This window comes from Panthera leo, chromosome C2, assembly GCF_018350215.1.
Source record: "Panthera leo isolate Ple1 chromosome C2, P.leo_Ple1_pat1.1, whole genome shotgun sequence".
Classification (NCBI taxonomy): Eukaryota; Metazoa; Chordata; class Mammalia; order Carnivora; family Felidae; genus Panthera; species Panthera leo.
The window spans coordinates 35,226,249-35,242,700 of NC_056687.1; the positions used below are offsets into that span (position 1 = coordinate 35,226,249).

General features: G+C 32.3%; 1 long non-coding RNA gene across 1 annotated transcript in view; it reads left to right on the forward strand.

The window, feature by feature from the left end:
- Positions 1-2,246: 2,246 nt before the first annotated feature.
- The window catches only part of LOC122198467, an 85,557-nt gene continuing 71,351 nt past the window's right edge, over positions 2,247-16,452 (forward strand). Inside the window, exon 1 of the long non-coding RNA XR_006192995.1 lies at positions 2,247-2,484. This is a non-coding gene — a long non-coding RNA (uncharacterized LOC122198467). The remainder of the gene's footprint in view (positions 2,485-16,452) is intronic.

Below are 16,452 nucleotides of genomic sequence, written 5' to 3' on the forward strand. Positions count from 1 at the left end.
CACAGTACAATACTGTAAATTCTGATGATGCAGTAACTATTATGAAAGGCCATAATTAAGTGACTATGGAATCTCAAAAGAGGAAGAGACTTAACTGTCTAGATATGCCAGAGTGTTTCCCTCGATTAGATGTCAAATAAGTTGCGATTCAAAAGATGATTTTATATTTGTAAATCAGCCTGGATGCATGTAAAAGGTCATTAAAGTCATAAGAAACAGGTAGAAGACATTATGTAGTCTATTTCGGGAAAACCAAATTGCTCTGTATGACTGTGGATGACTGTGGCAAAGAGCATTATATTTTATGCAAAGGCATTTGAACTTTATCCTATATGCAAGTGGAGCATTGAAAAAATTTAAAGTAGAGAAGTATCATAATTATGCATTTTAGAAACATCCATCTGGCTGTGGGTTGGGGAGAGTGGAGAATAAGTTCGAAACCATGTTAAAATTAAAGACATGTGAAACATGAAGTTTTTTTCTAAAGGAAATGATGATAGTCAAGGTAAGAAAGTTAAAACAAAGAGGGTAATAATGGCTAAGACAAGACAGAACTGAAATAGATGGACACAGAAGCATAAGGACTCCAATATAAATGTTAAAGAAAATAAATGAATCTCTCACCTATGTTTCCAGTTTGAGCAACCAAATTGATTGTGGAGTCCTCTACCAAAGTGACAAATACAGGGAAAGGAGAGATTTTTTCAGGTTAAGTAACTAGTGCAATGAAGGACACTTAAATTAAATTGACTTGTAAGTCAGTAGGGTAAAAATATCCGGTAGAAAGTCACCACAATATTTGTAATTGTGACTACGGGTAAGGTTGCTGAAAAGTAGTACATGAAACAATAATAACAAGGGGGAAAGGCAGAAGGCAGAAACTCAGGGAACACCAATATTTATGGAATGGTTTGCCAACAGAAACCCACCTAGAATACTAAGAATAATGGCTAAAAACAGTGAAAAAAAATGCCTAAAAACAACATTAAAAAAGTGATACAGACTGAAAAAAGGAAAGTGTTTCAAGGTGAAAGTGGAAGACATCTTGGAAATTTCAAAAAAGAAGTTGACTACAATCATATTTAAAAGTGTTTTTAGGGGCACTTTGGTGTCTCTAGACTCTCCAGTTAGTTTTTCATATTCCTGGCATACCTAAATTGTTTTACTCAGTATTTGGTAATATATTTGTACCAATGCCCTATCTTGTAACAATTAACAAATCTTGATACAAAGTATGTTTGACAATGGAGTCACTTTGTTAGTAGTATTAACATTTCAGTTAATTGAAACATTTTTTTTTTTTTTTGTAAATAGAAAAACAAAACACTCAAACAGAGATAAAGTTTAAGGTTCTTGGCTATTTGTGACTGCTTGATCATTGGTAATTGTGTCACCCTACATCATTCTAAACCGATGTAGCAGATGTATCTTGAGTCTCTAGAGAGTCAGAAAAGGAAAATTAAATCAGTGCTAGATTTTTTTTTTATTGCTTGAGACATATTGGAAATGGGCCTGTTTTCCTTGCTTCTAAATAGCTATGGCTACCTTCGGTTTGTTAACTACATTTTGGAATGCTTTCATTGTTTTTATCTTATACACTTACCCCTCTATGCTTCCTTTCTTTGGCTGCCAATGTGTTTAAACTCATTTTCCAAAAGAATGTTTAGTTTGTAAAGTATGGCTTGCGAAAAAAACAAAGTGAACTAACTGGAGGTCTAAAATGAAGAGAGGGAAGCACTTTTCTCTCCAGGAGCCACTTTTTCCTTTATACAGCTTCCCCTCCCCTCCCCATTAATAGACACTGTTAAATGAAGTGTCTGGCTTTGTCTTTCATGGTATTTTTCCCCATTAGAAAAGCATTTTGTTTATACGTATGAAAAATACAGTGGCTACTTTGGCATATGTGTATCAATTAGATCCTTCCGTCTTAAATTAGGTCATAGTTGGAGACACATAAGCTTCCAGCACTATATTCTCCACCATTCTAGAATCCAGGAGTGGGGATATTTGAAATCCAGGGAATGAAAATTATCTCTTCATGAGGGATCTTGGTGTGGAGTGTGAACTGATAGAGTTTGGTGGCAATTTGTTATTGTCATTCTTACTTGTTCTGATATACTTGTCCGGATTACATCATTTTGCCATTCTGATTGCTTTAGTTTAGAACTTTGGTTGCTATGATACTGTTGCATAAGGCAATGCATCTTTTCACCTATATTTAGTGCCCAGAATTTTCATTAAAAAAATTGCAGCTACTTATTGCACAGTAGTTCAATGTGTAGTGTATGAAAGAATAAGGAGTAATTTAGAAGAAAAAATATATTATTATTCTGTAAGGAACAAAAAGTATTTCAGAAAAATTCATTTCACCAGGGGACTTGGGAAGCTCATCAACTTACATCTGTTGCTAAATACAGCAGAAAAGTCATTCTCCACCCGCATATTGAGGAGACAATGGAGAAAAGGATGTTCTTACATCTGTAGGTCTGTATGTATTTTTTTGTGTTTTTGTTTTTAGCGTAGTTAAGACATCTGACTCAACGAGTGAATCATAGGAAGAGCTATTGTCAAGACATTGAAACTTATTCCTGCATATTTCATCAAAAGAAACAGAAATAGATATCACTTAAACATATTTCAAATGAATACCACTCGTACACCATTACAAAAATAAACAATACACTCACAGTGTGTTTCGAATTTTAGTAGTAAAGTCATTCTTTTTGAATATACTTGCTAACCAAGTTTTAACTGAAAACGTGTTTGATTCTGTCATCTTAAGAGGACTAGCTGTAGAAAAAAGTCTCAAAGGCACTAACTGGCCACATAATCTCTCATTTTCATAGAAAAGGTACCATTTTACTGTCATATAGCCAATTAAAATTTAATTATGGAGTGGTGAAAACAATAACCAATCCAAAATATAAGTCTTGATAAAGTATTAGGAGAGAACTGCCAAAATTGTGCATGAACCACATTTAGATTTGAATTTAACTTACTAATAAGACATTTAAATAAAAGAGAAAAAAATCTTCAAGCTTTATTCTAGCTGACACACTAATGTTTATAATAAGTATAGATCAAAGCTAGGGTAAATAAGATAGAGAAACTTTATTGCTGACAGAATTCTTAATATTTACTTTAATATAAAATAATAAGAAACACTCATATTCACTTTATTCTGAAGTGCTGATTACAAGCTGCGGTGAAAATAATATATTTTAATGTACTATACTCTTATTTAGAAAAATCATATGTAATCTTTAATAGAAAGAACAGAATGTTTATATTGAAATATATGTTTCAGCATCAAGAATTACTTTATTTAAATAAAGCATATGAAAATATGAGCTGCACTGAAAAAGAAAAATCAGTCTCTTAATTGTAGACTAGCTAACAGAAGATTTTGAGCATAATATATTACATTTGAAAGAATAATTTACCCAAATGATTTATGTAGGTGCTGCAGAATTTATGATTATGTTATTATCTATCAGAGAAATATTATGGGTTTTCTTTATCTGAATCCAATGACATGGAAGTTTTTCCCATCTTTCTTACAAATATGATTAATGAGTACTTTACAATCCAGGGCAATAGCATGCATATATTGTTTGCTTTTGTAAAAAATAAATATAAAGCCTTCTAAATATGCTTCCCAGGGTTTTCTACTTTATGTATATCCAACCTTTAGAAGAATAGGAAGAGAAATGAAAGCTTGACGTCTAAAATTATAAATCCATATCATAAAGTAAATAGAATTACTTTGTTTTTAAAAATTAAAAATATTCTTCATGTTTACAAGTTCTTTTGAAAGTGAATCTGTCCTCTCTAAAAAAAGTCACTAGTAAATTAGACTACTTTCCTTGTCAAATTAATATTAATGTAGTTTTCATTCTTAATTCTCATTTATACTCTAACCTCATCCCCCACAGGAAGTATCTAAGCACTTTAATATCTAGTCATACTCTATAATTATAGAATGTAAAAGTGGAAATCCACATGATACTCCTCCTAGCAGTAAAAAAATAAATTTTTTATAGGCTTAATTCTGTTACATGCAAAGGAATTAAATTGTTTTCCTAACTTGAACAAACATTTAAATAACCTAAATATATCTATTTGAAGACTATTCATATATGCAGCATATCAGTACACTGTATTGAATTTTTTTTTATCTCAGGTTTGTGTTTGTATTCAGGTATTACTCATGATTAAAAATTCTTGTAAATTTTCCCTAGGATCTTACTTTGCTACTAAAACATCATGATTATCAGCTTATGTGCTGGGTAAAAATGTTTCTCCTTCCTTGCAGTCTGTAGGGTACAACATAGAGAGCTGGTTCATAGTCTTGATTTTGAGGAAGGATGGGAGGGACTGAATTTTAAAAGATATTTCTAGAATGATAAGCATAATTTGGGGATAGATGTGTTTGCTGCAAGGCTTTAAGATAACCCAAGGTACGGTATGCAAGTGATCTCTTAATGGACTGTTACTGACCTAAAGTGGGGATGAATCATAATTATGTTAGAGTTTCCTTAAGAGAGCTTGGGAGATGAAGGGGAAGAAACATGGTATTCCAATTCTTCTCCATTGTGTTTCGTTACTTTATTACTCGATTTGAACTATTTTTCCAGTCTGTAATTTTAATGTCTAATGAGTATGTTATAAATAACTATTCCTTCACTCTCCAGGTGTTTAATTATCAAACAGCATAGGAATCTTTTGTACTACTATTTTCTTTTTATATTTTATAATGATATTAGCCTGCCAGGACAATTATTTTAGTTATTGTCCTCAAAATATATGTAACTCATTTTAACATAAAATTAGTTCTTCCTTACAATTACCTCCTCCTCAGCACAGTCTGTCTTTAGCAATTTAGCATAGATGAGCTCTTCCAGCATTTAAATTGTGATTCATGCTACTTGCATTCCAAGTTAGGGTTTTGTCTGTCTGCCTGTCAAAGTATGCCCATACTCAGATGGATATCCTTGCCCTAAGGCACTTCAGTGCACCTAATTTTATTATAATAGTCTGGGTAGCAGCCCAGATCTCTGAAATAGTCCCCATGTATCATTTCCACAAAATGTTGACTGTTGCCACTCTTCTCCATGGCCATTGTTCCTCTGCAACTATGGATGGACTTCTCAAAGTAAAAAGAAAAACACTGCAGAATTTAAACAATTTAACATAAGAAAAATCTTTAATGACAAATAAAAATGTATCTTCTCAGTAACTAAGTTTTTAGAAATGCAATAATGTATTCATTCATTTGATTGAAAACTTCTTAGTAGAAGTAGAAACTGGGATAGTTACCGGAACTTTCACTGAATCACTTGCAGTTGAAGACTCTAACTCTCAAATCTCAATTTGTAGAACTGGGATGACATAAATCAAGGGGAAATATAATAAAAACACATGACTACATACTACATAGGATATATATAAATGGTGGTTATTAATGTAGGCTTTTTATAGTAATACAAAAGAGTGTAGATTTTATAGCCAGACTATTTGAATTTAGTTATATTCACTGGTTATATGAACTTAGACAAGATACTCTATTAAATGAAAATGTAGTTTTATCTGTTCCTTAGGGTTGTTATGTCTCTAACATTTTGTCAAGTTGGAAGTTCAAAGAATGTGTGTAAAAATTTTAGGAGAATAAAGTAAAAAGTCTTGGTCTTTTTTAAGTTATTCTTTGTGATTGAATTAAATATTAGCACCATGCAATATAAAGTACAAAGAGGAACAAAGGACAAATTTCCATATATGCAAAAAAAAAGGAGAAAAAACATTTTGAAATGGTTGTGGAAATACTCAGCCATAATAAGGATTTTCTACTTTCATATGTTCTGCTTTTAAATAAACTCACTGTATGATTTAGTGTTTTTAGTTTGTAAATATCTTGTTTGTAAATATCAGCCATTAGAAGCATAAAGACTATCTGTTAATTTTAGGAACATTAATTGGTATTTGAGAAATACTTGTATAGATAAGGACCTCTGTAAAGTTTTTATACCTGAAAAACATGATATTTGTATGGCAAATTTACCTACTATGTATCTGTATATTAATAAATTGCAGATAATTAGTTTTAGGAAACTGATGCAATGTCTGGGGTTTCTCGGCTCTAGGATTCTTTTACTTCACTGTTTCCTCTAACTCTCCCACTGTTATAATGAAGTTGCTGAGAACTAAGGAAAAAAAAAATAATTTAGCCAAATGTAGCTTTTAAAAATTCCAATTTTCTGCTGAATCCTAATTACTTTCCTATTCCAACCTCATGGAATTATTATCATGGAAGCCTTCTAAATCTTTTCTTTAAACATGTATTTTTTGAGAGATAGAGCATGAGCAGAGGAGGGGGAGAGAGAGAGGGAGACCCAGAATCTGAAGCAGGCTGTCAGCACAGAGCTGGACACAGGGCTTGAACTCACGAGCCCTAAGATCGTGACCTGAGCCAAAGTCTGACACTTAACCATTGAGCCACTCAGGCACTCCAGATATCATGGAAGCCTTCTAATGTACTCTTTACCCTCTGTCTCTCAAAGTCTGTACCTGAGACGGTTTCATGACAACTTGTATCATACCCCAGTCTTGCTTCACCTTCCAAAACAAGGGACTATTCAGAGGAGTTCACAATCAGGTAAAATTTCATCACCCCAGCCAGTATCATTTGAGGAAACAGTGCTAAAAGGAAGAAATGTTCTTTGATTACCATATTCTTTGTGCTAGATTGAATTATGTATACTGGGGTTCTCATATTTGTTCCTAGCTTTGAGCTAGTGATGATATTCAGGGAAGGTAGCCAATAATGTTACACTATTAATTTTCTGATGCAAACCAGAATTCTCTTCCCGTAGGAGGTTGAGGCTAGAGAGAAAATGACAAGTGTATATAATTCCTTAGCAAATATTGTGATGCTGTTGTATTATTGTAAGCAAACATTTACTAGGAGTGGTTTTGGGAAAAGCTGGTAGGCTATTTCATTATTCTGGTTTAGTCAGAGTTACCACAAAGATAATCCTGACTTATAAAGAAATAAAAATCACTGCACAGAAAGTGTTGAACATTTATACTACATATGTGTATATTATAAATAAAAATGAAACAAAAGTAAATCACTATGCATAGATATTTATATGTGTATACATATATATATTTGTGTATGTACATATACATATATTAGTATATATGTATAAGTATATCGATGATTTTAAAAGCATTTTTCATACATTTTTAATATAGAAACTGCAGTATTGAAAAAATCAATTTTCGTTACAGAGTTGCAATATTGATTATTTTCTTACAGTATCTATCAAAATGATGTCTGAGTATCAGTGAACTATTTTTCATGAAAATTTGATGAACAGATTATGGGCATTAAATTTATATTTAACAAGTTCCATTTTTTTAGAATTACCCCTGTCCCCTCCCCAAATTAAAATGCCCAATTTTAACTGATCTTCCCCAGTGACTATTGTATATGTGTATGTAATACAACTATACAAAAAGTGAATGTACTTTGAAAATGGATATACATGTGTTATTTCCTTGATCTTTCTTTTCAAACTTCCATGGTGACCCTGTTCAACCCAGTGAGTTGTCTTTGAAAGTAAACCTGAGATCAGCTCATGTGAAAGTGTAAAATCTACCACTAACAATGTTGACCTGTAGCTAGCTAATCTCTTTGTAAAGTCCAATTATAGGCTTATTGTTACTAGTACAAAATAAGACTATTTCTGCTTACTTCAGAAAAAAATTACTTGAGTATGATTAAATTGATTTGATGATTAAAAGTACTTAGAATTACTTCAATACCCACAAACTAGGTATGGAACAAGACAGCCTGAGAAAATGCTTGGTCACAGTACAAAACAGAACTAGGAGACAATATTGTCAATCTTTTAGAAACCACAGAATCTGCTTATTGGTTGCAAAGATTCGACTGTGTGTGTGTGTGTGTGTGTGTGTGTGTGTGTGTGTGTGTGTGAGATTCTATTAATTATATGTCCTTTAATTTTGATCCTGAAATGCCATGTATTACCACTCTTTTTGCTATGTGACTCACAGTACAATGGCATAAAGAGTGATGCTGGGAATATCATAGCTCCTTAGCATCCTTTGTGTTACGTACTTAAACTGTATTTTAATACATGATTAGATACAGTAGATTTTCATAAAGGTAACAATTCACTACTCTCCGAATTGATTCTTTCTGTTGAGCTCATGATAATATAATTCTTATTCTAGTCTACAGGGAAGGAAAAATTTTCCTCTGTCTAGCTTTGATTATTTCTCAAGAAACAATTCTAATATATATATTATATATATATATATATATATATATATATATATATATATATATTTTTTTTTTTTTTAATATGAAAGTTTCCTTCAGCAGCACAATGCCAATGACTAACATGATGTAATAGGCACAAAGTACAATAACAATCCGAATGCATTGCTAAAACCTAAGCCCTAGTCTCTTGTCTGCATGTATATATTATAACAAGTAGTAACCTTTTAGGTTATCTCTACAATGGAGCAATTGCTGAGTTATAAATGAGGTCTGCCTGTAACTTTCCTTTATACAAATTACCAAATTGTTGAAATAAAACATTTTACTAACACTTCCCCTGTATCTGGAAATTCTATTTTAAGAAAACCACAGATCGATATAGCTTTGCTTATTAGAATGTTCTCATTTTCATGTTGTTTTTTGAGTAAATGATTCATTGCTGTCTTTTTATTGTTTTGCCTGAAATAACTGAAAATGAATCAGATTTACTGCTAGGTGATTAACCTATAAATGGTTAATCATGATGATAAAATAATCCTGACTTATCATATCTTATTAAATATAACACAATATAATATAATGTAATATAACAATAATATAATGTAATGTAATATAGTGTGATATGATAATTATATTCTGTTCCACAAGATTTATATAGTGCCTACCTAGTGCCAGACATTGTTATGTGTGGCAAGAATAGAAATTAAGAATAAGAATTTTGAGACCATATGGACTATTTGGTCTGTTAATATCTCTTACTATCTTTATGGATATGAGTAATTTATCCTAATATCTGGAAACCTTAGTCTTTTCATGTATAAAATGGGACTGATAATACCAACATGATAGTGTCTGTGTGTGTTTGTGTGTGTGTGTGTGTGTGTGTTGTGTGTGTGTGTGTGTGTGTGTGTGTGTGAAATTAAAAAAAAAATGCAAGCAAAGCTCTTATCCATAGTCTGCAAGCCCTCCATGGAGATTAGCAGATAACGATCACAGCAGTTTGGAAAAAAAGGTTAGAGGTAGACTGCACGTTCCATTATTTTCACAAAAGAAGCAGGCATGTAAGTAAACAATATGAGTAACAGTAAAAATGCAAAATATTGAAGCAACATAGGAAGAAAAGAGATTGGGAAACTCTTAACTGAGGACATGCTGCTTAATTAGATTTTGAAGGAGGAAATGTAGTTTCAGAGAGAAAGAAAAGCAAAACAAAGTATCTCACACTGATGAAATGTGGTTAAAAAACAAGGAGGAGCAATGCGGCATGGATCTCAGTGGGTAGGAGCCATCAAGAAGTTCAGACTGATGGGAAGGTCAAGTATGAGGGAGTCAGATTTTTCCACAGCGTGTGTAAAGACTGTTCCTATTTTTTTTTTTCTTCATGGACAGATGATTTTCCCTTGTAGCTCTGAGAAAATTTCACATAGTTTTTAAAGGCTCATTATTTATCCAAACATCATTTATAGATGCCATGTATAGTCTTGTCAAGTGCATCAAGTTCAACCATAAGTATATTCTCTTTTCCTCACCTTCACAAATGCCTTTTCCTGGATTCTTATTTCAGTTAATGTAACTGTACCTAGGAGCCCAACAGATACACCTATGATTTCTGAGTCCTCTTCTTCACTCTGTAGAAGAATTTTACCCAAGGTTCTGTAAATTAATGCCTAAAATGCCTCTAAAAACCCATTGACATTCTAATTGTCTAATTCTAATTGTCTTCATCCAGTTGATATCATCTCTTGTTCATATTATTTCAGTGGCCTCCTAATGGCATCCGTGCTTCCACTCCTTCTTCCTTTCCAATATCCACAGTAATTATGATCATTTATCAAAACATGTCATTTCTTTTCTGGCTCATCATAGCCCAAATGAATTCATTACCATTCACAATCTGGCTTCATTTTTATAACTTCTCCCCAAGTGGATCTCTGACCCCAGATGCCCTATGCATCTAGATGTCTTTACTCATGCCTTTTCCTTTGCCTATGCTTCTTATCCTTTCTACACTTGACAAATTTCTGGTCACCCTTCAAGTCCCAGTGCAAATATCCTCTCTTCTATGAAGTCTTAACAATCTCATTCTTTCCACTCAGAGATTAATTTATTTCTTTCCCTGTGATTCCCTATAACTACTTTAGTCATAGTTCTGGGTTAGCACTTATATTGTAGCATAGTTGTTTATAAACCTGTCTCCTTTTTTGTATGGTGTGCTGCCTTAAACTAGGCTCATACTAATTGCTTTGTTCTTCACAACTTAGCAGAGGACTCCTGGGATATGAATAGAAGTTCATTGAATGATATTTTCTGTCTCTAAAACCTTTTTTGTGTGTGTCTGAGTACAACACAAATATAGAAAAATTGGGCTTTAAAAATGAACATTTTTATCTTTATTTCTTATCACATAATGAAAAGTTTTGAGGAAAAGTAAAAAAAAGCATACCAGAAAAGTATATTTCTTCTAGTAAACCTCCCAAGACATTCTGACTGAAATGAAATCATAATGATACTACTTTTAATTTGGAGTTGTTTTTCTTCAGGTCTTGTTGTGAGATCTATCATGCTTCGAGACTTATGTAGAAAAATTATTATCACCTTTCTTAATTCAAGCAAAAGACATAAGTCAAAATATATAATGTGTACCAATGAGTTCGAGTCCCAATTACACAAATTGGACTGTGGGTTGTTTGAGAAACGTAACTCAGTAGGGGCATGTAGGTGGCTTAGTCAGTTAAGCGTCTGACTTTGGCTCAGGTCATGATCTCATGGTCTCTGAGTTAGAGCCCCACGTTGGGTTCTGTGCTGACAGCTCAGAGCCTGGAGCCTGCTTCACATTCTGTGTCTCTCTCTCTGTCTCTGCCTCTCCCCCACTCACAGTCTGTCTCTCTCTCTCTCTCTCTCAAAAATGAATAAACGTTAAAAAAAAGAATAAGAAAAATTATATATGGGTTGCTGCCATCAGTGCTGTAATTAAACATCTAGCATTGAAAACATCTGAAAAATAATATGCTATTTTTATTTCTGAATAACACAAATGATTGTGGCAAACATGTTAGTTTATAGCATATGCACCTTTTCCCAGGTTCTCCCTATCTCTTGCAAAAATAAAATAAGATTACAATAAATATAAACATACGTATATAAGGTAAAATAAAATAAAAATAAATGAAGCTTAATTTAAAATTTTAGGAAAAATCTGAAAGAAAACAACCATCCCTATTATGGGACAATATAATGTGCTTAAAAAAAATCATTTATATAGGGAGTAATGGCAGTATAATTTTTTAACTTTTTGTTCAAGAACATCCTACATGAGAACTAAATTTATGACAAGGACAATTTACACATAACATTAGGGAATATTACTTCCTTTGTTTAAAGTGCTAGGGTAACTATTCATCCTTGGTTGGATATTTTGATGTGATATAATGCTATATTTCTAAAATCGTGTTGCTTGAAAATACCAGTCTCCAGAATTCATGAATCATCATTCCTGGATCTGAAGCACCCTACCCAGGAAACAAAACTTAATGAAGGTCAATCAGCAGCAAAGAATAAAGACATCATTATATTTTTGTAATTTTCCTCTAATAATTTGTTATTAATTTATGGTACAAATGAGGGTTTAATTTTCTAACTGATATTAACTTTATATTTAAATAAGTAAAACTAAAAGGTCATCAATTAATTCATACCTATATTTTCCATGTCCCAATCAAAATCTATTTCTATAACTTTCCTAGCTGTTTTATAAGTTCTTGGCATAGTCAAAGATTTTCCAACCAAATGCATTATTGAGAGTTAGACAAAATACATGGGGGGTGGGCATGACTTAAAATAATTTCACAAATCCCCCAATCATTTTCCTGAAAATCTATAGAGATATCAGCTTGGTATATTGACCCATAGGGTGGAATTTTTATTTATGTTGTTTAAAACTGTTCTAAAACAGTGAATTTCCTTGGAAATCACTCTGAACAGCCAGAGACATGCATTATAAGTAATGGATGCACGATTGATAAATCAATACTCTTCAGACAAATACGATATTACCATTCATTCTAATAATCAGAAATTCTACAGAATGGGGAGCATAAATATATTACAACAAAGGTGGGGGAATAACTTACAAAAGAAAACTCAACAAACTACTTCTTTCAAAAGAAAACAGCATGTTTCTTATTCATCATAGTACTTTATTGGATAATGTAAACCAATAGATAGGAAGAAAATGACTTTAGGAGACCACAAAAGCAATAGGTTGAAATTGAATATTTTTGTATTGAATAATAAAAGAATTGGACTTTTTTTTAAGAAAATGACATTCATAAAATGAAGAGAAAACACTGAGACACATGAAACTTGTTGAAAATTTTCTAATTAGATCCTAAATTTAAATTCCTGTCATATAAAACATAATACTAATAATAACAGAAAATAAATAAATTCCTGTTATATAAATCTATAAGACATTTCAGTAACTAGAGTGTCTTTTTTGTGAAATATTCTGAGAAAATGCAAAGACAGAAACGTCTCATGGAAGTGCTCGTATAAAATGTGATAGAATACACCTGAAAGCCATGATGTTTAAATATCTAAATCTTTTAAAAAGAATTTCTATCCAGAATTTTTAATGAAGATTAAAAATGTTAAGGGAGAATATGTTCTTTTGGTTTTTTTCCTAAGGCATATTGCCTAGTATTTTTCTTTAACCCTCTTTATTACAATAAGAGGAGTTTTTGCCTCTGTTTTGCTCAAATTATTTTTGAAGTATTTAATTTGCACCCTTGGTACAATAATCTAAAACAGTAACACAAGCTAAATATTTTCCCACTTGCAAACAAGGACAATGAAAACCAGAGAGGTTAAAATATGTGCTTAAGGCATGGAAGAAAAATTAGAATTAAGTAAGACTCCAAATACTTAAATAGTTCATATCTAATGCTGTGTAGCCATATTTTGATGTTACTGTACTATGGATGAAATGAAATTCACTGAATATTTTTTATGATTCCTATTTTTCTTTTTAGGTGCCTGTTTTTGACAATCAAATAAGAAATGTCTGTGTTTTGTTTATTTATTCTTTTCTGAAAAATAAACCTATACCTGTGATTTGTTGTTTGGATTTTAGGAAAAAATGAGTACTCTTTTTTGTGCATTTGAATATAAAGTAGAAAAAGATTTTTAAAAAGGACTGTTAATGATTGCCTGCCATAATTCCTTCTTCAGGGAGGTTGTACACTTTTTATTACAGATATGTGAATTTATGTAAATATTTATTAAATTTCTTCAGTAGTTCACAATAATTTATTATAGCTTACCTTTAAAACACTAGTTTGTTTTTTATATGTGATAGAATTAAAGGATTAAAAGTGTCAAAACACCAATCAAGCTGCAAATCATTATTAGTTACTAATGCTGTGTAGTAACCATTATAAATATCTATGAAAGTATCCCTAGGCTAAAAATATGAACAGGAAATTCATGGAAGAGGAAATTCTAATCACTAAGACACTTATGGAATAGTTTTTCACCTTGCAAGATCAGAGAATTATTCATTAAAACATGAGTGGGATACTGATCTCCTCCATGAGATCAGCAAACAATTCAAATATGATAATATCAAGTGTTGACAAAGAAGTCGGTAAGGATACAGGTCCTCTCTCATCTGATGCAGAAGCACTCAGAACAACTGGCAGTAGCCACGAAATGTTTACAGATACATTCTCTATGACTCAGCAATTCTAATTGAGGCTAGGAGAAATCCTCCTGTAACCATAGGAGAAAAAAAATCACAGGGACATTCACCAGAGCATTGTCTGTAAAAGAAAAAGAGGCAAATAAACATCAATTAATAGAAATAAGTCAAATGCAATAGGTTGGGATCATGTATACTACTTTGCTAGGACAATGCCAGATTTAAAAAGAATATATTTCTGTGAGTTGTCTTCTTTCCTCCTAAATAATATGTGAATTTCCCATGACTGCGTGTGTGTATGTGTGTGTAAAATATAGAAAACAATTCTGAGTGACATATAATAATTTGTTACCAATAAGAAGATTTAGATCGGTGGTATTAAAAGTAGTATTTGCAGTGATTTTTTTCTTATGTACAATAGTTTGGTTTTTGTTACATGAAAATGTTTTTGTATTACGTATATAATTGAAAATTTCATTTAACAATTAAGTTGGGGTGCCTGGTTGGCTCAGTCGGTTAAGCATCCAACTTTGGCTCACAGTTCATGAGTTGGAGCCCCGCATCCGGCTTTCTGCTGTCAGCACAGAGCCCGCTTCAGATCCTCCTCTGTCCCCCTCCCTTTGCCCCTTCCCCGCTCTCTCTCTCTCTCCCTCTCTCTCTCAAAAATAAATAAACATTAAAAGTTAGCTTAAAATTAATATAATAATACCTTTAAGAAAACAAAAATACAGTCTCAGGGCTAATGTTCTTCATTTAGTTTCCATTTAACTTTGTGTCAGCATTGAACTATAACTTTTCAGCTCTAGATGATCTTTGATAAAATTATAATTCTTCTATCTTGAAATAAGTTATGTCTCACTTTAAACTGTCTTCAAGTGCATGTATCACAATGTTATTTCTGAGAAATAACTGCTTTATATTTATTTCTGAGAAATATTCTTCTTTAATAATAGGTATTGTAAAATACTTTATGTCATTTGGGTTATGCATAATACTCAGGTTCTTTTTGTTGGGTAATGATAACCTCTGGAGAATTTGGAGGTAGGTGAAAATTGGCTCTTGCCCCTATGGTCTTGCTACATGCTTGAAAGGGAAGAAAATTTTAGGCCAATTCTAGCCATGTACACAGAAATTTATTAAGCAACCATTGACAAATAGACATAAAATAGTTCATGCCACTTATTTTGGAAGTCCAATAAAATCCCAGGTCTCTGAACTTTTGATGCTTCAACCACACCTTGAATCAAATGTTTTTATGAGGCAAACATGCTAATATTGCAGAGATAGGATTTGATTTGATTTTCCTTTTAGTTGATAACAGTAATTAGACATTTTGAATCCAATGGCTGGACACAGACCATCTAATGATCAAGTTTTGTTATAATTTTATCCTCTCGTTATGATGCAAAGTTGAGTAGTGATTTTTAATTATTTTAGTCAATTTACATATTTTGAACACTATTAATTTTACTGAGAACCCATTGCTAATACTCATGATGATGAACAAGCCACTAATTTCACCAATAGAAACATATTTCTAACATTCATTATGGTATTTGGAAAAGGACTTAGTATTGATTGACAAATGAATAGTAGAAGTGCTTTAAGCAATTACTCTCCGTTTAGATTTCCTAAGTTTAATTGCAACTGAACACCCTTAAAGCTCAAATTCCTGATTAGGGCAACTGACTAAACTGAAGTGCAGTATAATTTATCTAGTGCATTAGCAGTGTTTTAAGTATCATCAAAACAATGAACATACTCAGTTCATAAAAATACGTATTATGTATTAACTGAAATTTATTGATATGACTGGAGAGTTTGGAGTTCATCACTGTGCCATAGGACTGTGATTGAGAACTAGCGCATCACTGAACATTTGCTAAGATTCATTTCTTTTGGCTTAAAAATGTTTTGTTCATTTCACAGGTAACTTATTTCCTTATTATTTGTTTCCGTTACTGTAACAGTCAAGAATCTTGGTTACAAAGACATAATCCAACTCAAACTGATTTAACAGTTCATTAAAAAAAAAAACACACAGAATCAACAAAAATAGAAGGATCTAGGTTTGTCTTAAACTTGGGTGCATCTCTATTGTTCCATGAGTTTCCAAGACACTTCCTACTTCCTATCTTAGTTCACCTTCAGAAGGGCATCCCTTTAATAGCAAAATGGTTGCAGGGCATCTTTCCAATATACCATCCTGATTGGTCAGCATTTTGAACAGATTCTATGCTTCACTCTGATTGAGCCACCTTACTCACATTGTCCTCTCTGATACGTCACTATAATTTCTGATAATTTACTCTTCTGTGGCCAGGGAATGGATTGTGATGATTGTTGTAGTGGGATTCATGCTTACTTTCTTAGATGGGAGTTAGGTTAATCTCCCTGGAATAACATGTAGAAACTGCGGACAATAGTAAAGAATAAGCAGTAACGA